The following is an 8895-nucleotide window of genomic DNA, read 5'->3' on the forward strand; positions in this document are numbered from 1 at the left end:
TCATCAGAAAATCTACAAACAACAAATGCTGGAGAGGGTGTGGAGAAAAGGGAACCCTCTTGCACTGTTGGTGGGAATGTAAGTTGATACAGCCACTATGGAGAACAGTATGGAGGTTCCTTAAAGAACTAAAAATAGAATTACCATATGACCCAGCAATCCCACTACTGGGCATATGCCCAGAGAAAACCATAATTCAAAAATACACATGCACCCCAAGGTTCACTGCAGCACTATTTACAATAGTCAGGTCATGGAAGCAACCTAAATGCCCATCGACAGATGACTGGATAAAGAAGATGTGGTACATATATACTGTGGAATATTACTCAGCCATAAAAAGGAACGAAATTGGGTCATTTGTAGAGAGGTGGATGGATCTAGAGACTGTCATACAGAGTGAAGTAAGTCAGAAAGAGAAAACAAATATCGTATATTAACGCATATATGTGGAACCTAGAAAAATGGTACAGATGAACTGGTTTGCAGGGCAGAAGTTGAGACACAGATGTAGAGAACAAATGTATGGACACCATGGGGGGAAAGCAGCGGGGGGTGGGGAGGCGGTGGTGTGATGAACTGGGAGATTGGGATTGACATCTATACACTGATGTGTATAAAATGGGTGACTAATAAGAACCTGCTGTATAAAAAAATAAATAAAATTTTTTTAAAAAGCACTAATTCTATTCATTAGGGCTTCGCCCTTATGATCTAATCACCTCCCAAAGACCCCACCTTCAAATACCATCACATTGGAGATTAGTTTTCAATATATGAATGGGGGGTGGAGTGGACAAAAACATTCAGTCTACAGCAAATATCAGCCAGCTATTATAGAACAAACAAAATGAGGTGTCAGCAAGGATATGGAGAAATTCGAACCTTTATACATTTCTGGTGGGAATGTGAAATGGTGCAGCTGCTATGGAAAACAGTACGGCAGTTCCTCAAAAAAGCAAAAAATAGGCGAGGCAGGCCGGAGCGTGTCGGGAGTGGGCCCCGAGGCCCGAGCCGCGGGACCCGAGCGAAGGCCGGGCCGAGGTAGCAGGGCCCAGCCTGGCCGCCCTAGCCGCCACCATGGGCATCAAATTTTTAGAAGTTATCAAACCTTTCTGTGCAGTTCTACCAGAAATTCAGAAACCTGAAAGGAAAATCAAGTTTGGAGAGAAGGTACTACGGACTGCTATAACTCTCTTCATCTTCTTAGTATGTTGTCAGATATCACTATTTGGAATCATGTCTTCAGATTCTGCAGATCCTTTCTACTGGATGAGAGTTATTCTTGCATCCCACAGAGGAATGTTAATGGAATTGGGTATCTCCCCAATTGTAACATCTGGTTTGATTATGCAGTTGTTAGCTGGAGCCAAAATCGTTGAAGTTGGAGATACACCCAAAGATAGAGCCCAGAGTTGGGGATACACCCAAAGATAGAGCCCTATTCAATGGAGCCCAGAAACTATTTGGTATGATCATTACCATTGGGCAAGCCATTGTGTATGTCATGATGGGCATGTATGGGGATCCCGCTGAAATGGGTTCTGGAATCTGTCTCCTTATCATCATTCAGTTGTTTGTTGCTGGTTTGATTGTGCTGCTGTTAGATGAGCTGCTACAGAAGGGTTACAGCTTGGTGTCTGGGATTTCCCTCTTTATTGCCACCAACATCTGAGAAACCATTGTCTGGAAGGCCGTTAGTCCCACTACCATTAACACTGGCAGAGGTACTGAGTTTGAGGGTGCAGTCATAGCTCTCTTTCACTTACTGGCCACCAGGACAAAGTTCGAGCTCTAAGGGAGGCTTTCTATCGTCAGAATTTACCCAGTCTCATGAACCTCATTGCTACAGTTTTCGTGTTTGCTGTTGTTATATATTTTCAGGGATTTTGTGTGGACCTGTCCATTAAGTTGGCCCAGTACCAAGGGCAGTACAGCAGCTACCCCATCAAGCTCTTCTACACCTCCAACATCCCCATCACCCTGCAGTCGGCCCTGGTGTCCAACCTGTATGTTATTTCCCAGATGCTGTCAGTTCGATTTAGTGGCAACTTAGTAAATTTACTAGGACAGTGGGCTGATGTCAGTGAGGGAGGACCTGCTCATTCTTACCCAGTGGGGGGCCTCTGTTACTACCTTTCTCCTCCTGAGTCCATGGGCGCCATATTTGAGGATCCTGTCCATGTGGTTGTTTGTATCATCTTCATGTTGGGATCATGTGCATTCTTTTCTAAGATGTGGATAGAGGTGTCTGGTTCCTCAGCCAAAGATGTAGCTAAACAGCTTAAAGAACAGCAAATGGTAATGAGGGGCCACAGGGCTACCTCTATGGTTCATGAGCTTAATAGGTACACGCCCACGGTGGCTGCATTTGGGGGCTTGTGCATCGGCACCCTGTCGGTGTTGGCTGACTTCCTTGGGGCCATAGGCTCGGGCACTGGAATTTACAGTCACTATTATTGATCAGTATTTTGAAATATTTGTTAAGGAACAGGATGAAGTTGGCGGGATGGGTGCTTTGTTTATCTAAATGTGTTTTTCTTTTTGTGTGTGTGAAAGGGAAAATATTTTGACACATTGTTTTTGTCGGATAATGCTGGTTCCCCTTTTCTTCTCTCACAGTTTGTTTTCAAGTGCTGACGGTCTCATTCCTGAAATGGGCACGGAGCTAAGCCTGTGTGCAACGTTAGTGCTAGCTGCCTTAACGCTGAAGTTTACATTGTTCATTAAAAAACCTACATGCAGTGTTGCCTGTGACTCTGGAAACCAATGCACCCGCCTTGCCATGTTCAGTTGTTACGGTGAGATGGTGATGTGGATCAGTTTTGCACACAATATTCAAGACGCTCAGTATTCCCCACACTTGTTTAAAAATAAATGTAGCTCAAATTGCCACTTTACAGTATTTTTGAGCTTATTTAATGAGTTCTGGATCACATATCTAATCTATATTTTAGATATAATTAATTACTTTTTATACTTTTTTAACTCATAGTAGCCACGTTCCCACCCTCCCCCATTTTATTTGTTCCTCCTCAAAGCAGCCACTTAGCCCAGATGGGCAGAATCAAGCTTTCAGAGTCACATCTGTCACCAGAAACAACTGCTTAAAATTACTCTGCCTGTTTTCCATTCCCCTTTCCTCCCAGGGACAGCACAGTCAGTGCTGTTTTACTGTATTGGCTATGCCTTAGAATTCCAACACGTCACTGGAGAATACTTTTCAAGATACTATGCCCCAATTTTTTTTTTTAATCCCTAAAGCAAAGACCTAATTCTCAAGCAATGTCTATAGTTCAGTGGGTGTGAACAATGAGTAATTCATGCTAGGAATCTGTGTATGTTGTCGTACTTTATAGCAGCAACATGAGTGTAAACAGTAGACAATAAAATTTTATTTAATAAAAAAAATAAAAATTTAAAAATTTTTTAGAAAGTAAAAACAGAATTACATTATGATCCAGGAATTCCACTTCTAGATATACACCCAAAGAAATGAAAGCAGGGACTCAAACAGTACACCCATGTCCATAGCAGCATTATTCACAATAGCCACAAGGGAGAAGCAATCCAAATGTCTATTGATGGATGAATGGATAGAACAAAATGTAGTGTATACATACAATGGAATATTATTTAGCCTTAAAAAGGATGAAAATTCTAACATATGCTATAACATGGATGAACTTTGACAGCATTATACTAAGGGAAATAAGCCAGTCACAAAAAGGATAACTGTATGACTCCACTTACATAAGGGATCTAGAGTAGTCAAATTCACAGAGTAGAAAGTAGAATGGTGATTGCCAGGGACTTGAGGCAATGGAGAATGGAGAGTTAGTGTCTAATGGGTAGAGAGTTTCAGCTGGGGAAGAGGAAGAAGTTCTGGAATGGATGATGGTGATGAATGCACAATGTAAATGTACTTAATGTCACAGAACTTCACAATTAAAACTGGTTAAAATGGTAAATTTTACATTATGTGTATTTTGCCACAATAAAAATCCAGGTCTAGGTAGTTTCCTGCCACCTTTTTCAGGGAACCAAAGGAGGGCACAACATCACATCTATGGTATTCTTGCTAAAACTCATAATCTGAGGAAACCCAAAATAAGGAACATTCAACAGCTGTCCTACACAATACCGTAGCCACTTGCCACATATAGCTATTTTAATTAAAATTAAATAAAATGTAAAATTCAGTTCCTCAGCCCCACTAGCCACATTTCAAATGCTATTTTCATGTGGCTAATGACTATCATATTGGACAGCATAGATATAGAGTATTTCTATCATCACAGAAAGTTCTATTGGCCAGGTTTTTTTTAAGTTGTATTGGACAGCACTGATCTATAGAATAACTCTCCAAAAATGTGAAGGACATGAAAGACAAGGAAAGACTGAGGAACTGCTCCAGATTAAAGGAGAATAAAGAAACATAACAACTAAAAGCAATGTGGGATTCTGGGTTGGACCCTGAAACTGAAAAAGGACATCAGTGGGACAAATGATGAAATCTTACTAAGGCCTTTGGATTAGTTAATATTCTATTACGGTTAATTTTCTGGTTTTGGTCATTGTACTGTGGTTATGTAAGATGTAAACATTTGTATTATTTCTGCAACTGTTTCGTAAGTCTGAAACTATTTGAAAATGAAAATTTTTAAGTGAAATAAAATTTTAAAATCATCTTTTGACTCTATCCAGCTATTATCTTTTACTGTTGATTGCATCCCACCCTATTTCATGAATAAAATTTATTGATCATTGTCCATTTATTAGGGGAAAGGCAAGTCCAGAGAGTGATCTATACCACAGGTCGCCCCCCGCTCCACTGAGGTCCTAGGAGGCCCCCTCGCCAGTAAAGTTCATCCCCAGGCAGGTAGCCCATGTCTCCAGACCAGTGCTCCAAGGAAGGCTGTGGCTCACATGCTATGACTCAGCAACCACCAGCTCATGTTTCCCCCCCCGAGACCAAAGTCAGCCCCAAAGATAGTGCCAGAGGGCCCCAAAAAGGTACATGTTCAAATGTCTAAGTTCCTTCAGGGGACTCTCCAAACTGAAAAACAAAATACAATCCCTGCCTTTACAACCTCATTTCAAGTAAGTCTTAAAATTGTTATTCTTTATTTTTTCACACTGTCAACTTTATTATGAAAAATTAATACGTGCTTATAAAGTTAGTATGGGGAAAAACAGAAATGTTTGAGGAAGAAAACCAAAATTCATACTTATGATCCACCACCCAGAAAAAACTACTGGTAACACTCTGGTGTCTTTTCTTCTAGTATTTTCTCTTCTACAGTGCCGGATCTCTGAGTCCTCTGGCTTTCTGGAATCACCCTTGCCTCGCCCAGCCACACGGGAAGGACATAAAAGGGTCTGGTCTGGTACGAGTCCACCTTACTTCTCAGGGGTCTCAGGAGAAGGAAGGGACTTGGTCTGTGTCAGCTCATGGGTCCGATCCCTGCTGCAGCCAGCGCCTCTGGGGCTATCCAGCCCCCTATGGTCAGTGTGGCCTCACCAACCTCAGGACATTGTGTTACTCATCACCTGCCACTCGGAGGCTGCCATCCTGCCCTTCCTTTCTGAGAACTACTGACATAAGTTGCGTGGCAACAGACATTTACTTGCAGTTTGGGGAAAAACAAGGAAATGAGTGCATGGGTAGGACATGCCTTCAAAGTTAGATATTGGAGTTCCTAAAATTCACACACCTCCCCCAATGCAGAAGGCCATTCCCTGGCCACATCCCTCCAAGACCCCAGCTTCCTGCCACACTTATCGGTGCCTGACTTGCTTTCAGGCCCTCTTGCTGTCTCTTTTCCTAGGGCCCCTCCCCCAGGATCTGGAGCTCAGTGCAGAAAACAGAAATCACTGTAGGTATTATGTGCACGAAAGGTTTTTGTTTCTTGAAGCATGATTTACATTTCGTGAAATACATCCATCTTAACTGTGCAAATTGATTACTTTTTATCCAAGTAAATACCTGTGTAACCAGCTCCTAGATCAAGATCTAGGATATTTCCATCTCCCCAGAAAGTTCCCTTGTACTCCTTTTTCAGTCTCCATCCTCAGTCACTATTCTGATTCCATCACCATAGTTTAGTTTTGCCTGTTCTTGAATTTAATATAAATGGAATCATATAAAACATACTGTTTTGTCTCTGGCATCTTTTACACAACATTTTTGACATCCATCTACATTGTTCCATGTGTCAGGAATTTCTCTTTCATTGCTGAGCAGTATTCCATTATATGAATATATCACAATTTGTTTATTTATTCTACTTTTAGTGGAATATTCAGCCTTTTCTGGGTTTAGGCTATTAGGAATAAAGCTGATATGAACATTCACATATAAGTCTTTTTGTGGAGTTATGCATGCATTTAAAAATTGGTGGACAAGAGAGTAGGGTATGTTTAGCTTTATTAGAAGCTTCCAACCAATTCTCCAAAGTGGTTGCACCACTTTAAACTACCACCAGCAAGTATATCAATGGATCCAGGTTCTCCAGCACAGTCCTCTTCTTCACCAACACTTGACATAGTCAGTTTTTTCACAGGAAGGAATTTCATACAGGGAATTAGTTGGTGCAAAATGGTGAGGGGGAATGGAGGAGCAGGAGTCAGAAGGCTGCCACTGGAGTAACTGAGTTCAACAGCACATTACCATAACCATGGTCAGAACTGAGGAGGCCACTGCTGCCACCCTCAGCTCCACATGGCTCTGTCTCAACATCTGGTTGATGCAGGAATATGCTGAGTCTGGCTGCTGAGACTGGCTCTAGACCCTTGCATCTCTGTGTCCTTGCTGTCAGCATAAGTGACAGCAGGAAGATGGCCTCTGCCCCCCACCCCCAATCTCTGGTGGGGCATCTAATTGTCATACCTTAATATTCGTAACTCTAGCTGCAAAAGAATCCAGGAGGGACTTCCCTGGTGATTCAGTGGTTAAGACTCCACACTCCCAATGCAGGGTGCACAAGTTCGATCCCTGGCCAGGGAACTAAGATCCCACATGCTGCACAGCATGGCTGAAAAAACAAAATCTGGGAAATGCAGTTTCTTACTTTCTAGCCTCTGCCCAACATAGGAAAACACTCTAGAAGGAGGCAGAGGGAGCCAGTTGTATCAGTTGGCTTTTGCTGAGTAAAAAAGCTACCCCAGGGACTTCCCTGGTGGCACAGTGGTTAAGAATCCGCCTGCCAATGCAGGGGACGCGGGTTCGAGCCCTGGTCTGGGAAGATCCCACATGCCGCGGAGCGGCTGGGCCCGTGCGCCACGACTGCTGAGCCTGCACTCTAGAGCCCGCGAGCCACAATTAGAGAAAGCCCGTGTGCAGCAACGAAGACCCAACACAGCCTAAAATAAATTAAAAAAAAAAAAAAAAGCTACGCCAACATGAAACAGACTAAAATAGCAACCACTTATTTAGCTCACAATTCTGTGGGTTGGTGATTTGGGGCTGGGCTTAGCTAGGTAGTTTTCATCTTATCTGGGCTCACTCATGACTTTGAAGTCAGTTGCCAATTCTGTTGGGAATTGACTGGCCTAGGATGGGCTCAACTGAGATGGACCATCTCTGCCCATGTGGTCTCTCATCTGCCAGCAGGCCAGCCTAGGCTTGTTTTCATGATGGCTGGGCAGGTTTCCATGAGAGAGCAAAATGCTCTTTAGGCCTAGGCTCCAAATGGTACATCATTTCTGCCACATTCTATTGACCAAAGCAAGTCACAGGGCTAGCCTAGATTCAAGGGGAGTGGAAATAAGACTCCACCTCGTCCAAAAGGTGAGGTAAATTCACCCTGCAAGGGTGTGATTAAGCGGTGGGTTGAAAAGTCACACTAATCCACAGCCCCCACCATGCCTCCCACTTCTGGAACTAGCCAGCAAATCCCAAGTACTCGGATCCTTTTTTTGGGCAAAGCAACAATATTCCCTGTACCTTCCCTTTTCTGTCCCTTTATTTTATCCTGTTTCTTAGATTCCTTAACTTTATTTTCTAAATGTTCTAATTAATTTTTAATGTAAGGAACAACATTGAGAACTCATTCTTGTTATCTGTTCTTCCTGGTTTTGCTTTATGGATGTGATATCTTTCTGAAGCTAATTACTAAAGAGAGCAATTAGAAAGCCTTCTTAAAAAAAAAAAATCTTTTATGTTCCCTGCATGGTTTTCCTCTGAAACCATTTCTCGCTGTTTATTTAGTTTCTCTTTTATGTTGTAGGCTTTCCCCAAATGTCTGGTGAACTTTGTTCACATTAAGAGTGAGGCAATAAAAAGCATGAAGGAAGTTCTGCACACATCCATTGGTTGGCTTGCTTCTGAAAGGGCCATATGGGGAATGGCCTGTGGAAGAGCCCTACAGGCCAGAACATGAGGGACTCTCACACATGGGGCTGTTCTGTTTCTTTAGAACATGAGCACTTAACTTGGTTTGGGCCAGTGACTCCTTGGGCTGTCTGGTAAAGTCTGTAGGCCAGAACACTGTTTTTAAAGGCATTTAAAGATACATAGGGTTACAAAGAAACAAAACAAAACAAAACCCAATACTGAAATACATTAAAGTATTAAACAAATGTTTCAGTAAACAAATATGTAAATAGTGTCATGCAAAGATGATAATCTGAGGTATCTGCATCAATTCTATAATGATACTAAAACACCCAAAATTTCTTTTGGTGACCAAGTATCAGATCCTGCTAACAGCATTGTCACTTGTACCCAACATTTTAAAAGGGAGGAAATTTAAAAAGGCACACTTTTGGGGAGAGGTGACAGATGTGTTGATTATCTTGATTGTGGTGATTGTTTCATGGGTGCATACATACATCAAATCTCATCAAATTGTACACTTTAAATATGTGTAATGTTGGGTAAATACGGAATCC

The 8895-nt window shown here is 42.2% G+C and overlaps 1 pseudogene across 1 annotated transcript; it reads left to right on the forward strand.

The window, feature by feature from the left end:
• The first annotated feature begins 1080 nt into the window (after positions 1-1080).
• LOC307063088 (protein transport protein Sec61 subunit alpha-like) lies at positions 1081-2530 on the forward strand (annotated as a pseudogene). Its single transcript has 2 exons — positions 1081-1469; positions 1728-2530. The product of its transcript is annotated as a protein transport protein Sec61 subunit alpha-like (transcript).
• Positions 2531-8895: the final 6365 nt, after the last annotated feature.

Source organism: Hyperoodon ampullatus, assembly GCF_949752795.1.
Source record: "Hyperoodon ampullatus genome assembly, chromosome: 14".
NCBI lineage: Eukaryota > Metazoa > Chordata > Mammalia > Artiodactyla > Ziphiidae > Hyperoodon > Hyperoodon ampullatus.